This window comes from Bactrocera latifrons, unplaced genomic scaffold (genome assembly GCF_001853355.1).
Source record: "Bactrocera latifrons isolate USDA-ARS-PBARC rearing strain unplaced genomic scaffold, ASM185335v1 scaffold_61, whole genome shotgun sequence".
Lineage (NCBI taxonomy): Eukaryota > Metazoa > Arthropoda > Insecta > Diptera > Tephritidae > Bactrocera > Bactrocera latifrons.
Window position 1 is genome coordinate 56,751 of NW_017537279.1, and position 1,092 is coordinate 57,842.

Sequence of the window (1,092 nt, forward strand, 5' to 3'; positions counted from 1 at the left end):
TTCGCTCCATACTCACTTTTAGAAAAATTCACCATAAGAGCGTTCGTTGGATAGTTATCTCCCAATAACTGCTGCTACTCTGCTAAGTTTCCTCTGTTAGAATCGCATTATTCTAAAGTGAATGTATTGTATTTTTACTTTTGTATTTGAATTGCAAACCACAAAGGGCATGGAAGGACGTCCACAGGTAGGCAAAATATTTTCATGAAATTTGGAGTGGAAGTATACCTTTTCAGGAGTTTAGAAAATGAGTGTTGTTTCAGAGAGGTATAATATCATATATTTTCTCTCTCTGCAACATTGAATAAGTTTACATAAATCGAGCCTTTCTTCTACCAAACCGACATCATTATTCCCCGCAGCCGCCAATTAATTGGAAATCTGTCATAACAGCTGCTCCTCTCGGCTTCAAATTAAACAGGCAGCTGTGTGTTGAGTTAATTACATTTTAATGGGTCACCACTGAAAGCTATTGTTGTATTTATGTATAGTTATAAATGCCAAATTGTATAACTCAACGACTTAATTGTGGTAATTCCATTACAACCATAATTACTGATGATAATGATAATGCTACGAGAGTGCTTATTGTGCGAAGATTTGGTTTAATAAGGATTTGCATTTGTAAGCTACTTGGATAAGATGAGAAGTGAGTGAATTTTTAAAATATGAAATCTAATCACTGAAATATTTACAAAAATTGGTAAACATATTTTTTGAGGTTTGTAACGCTTTTAGTCATTAATTTTTACTTTATAGTATACATTTTAGAAAACATTTTTGATTTGAATGTAAGTATGTGATAGCTTAAAATCCGAGTTTGAGTAAAAAAAAAGAATTTCAATTGGAATTTAATTTAGAATTTTAGTTCTTAACGTATTAGCTTCTTTTGAAAATTCGAGATGCAKTACTTTTGAGAAGCTCTCACTTCAAACTGCTTGTGGAGTAAACTAAATGTAGGTTTAACATGACTTGAAATTGTTACTTAAAAAGCCTATGACAATCGATTGAACTTGTAAGCAAGGTACTGCACATTATATTAAATTAAGGCGCCCTAAACTTTGTTTAATTCCCTTCATAAAATTCTGCACA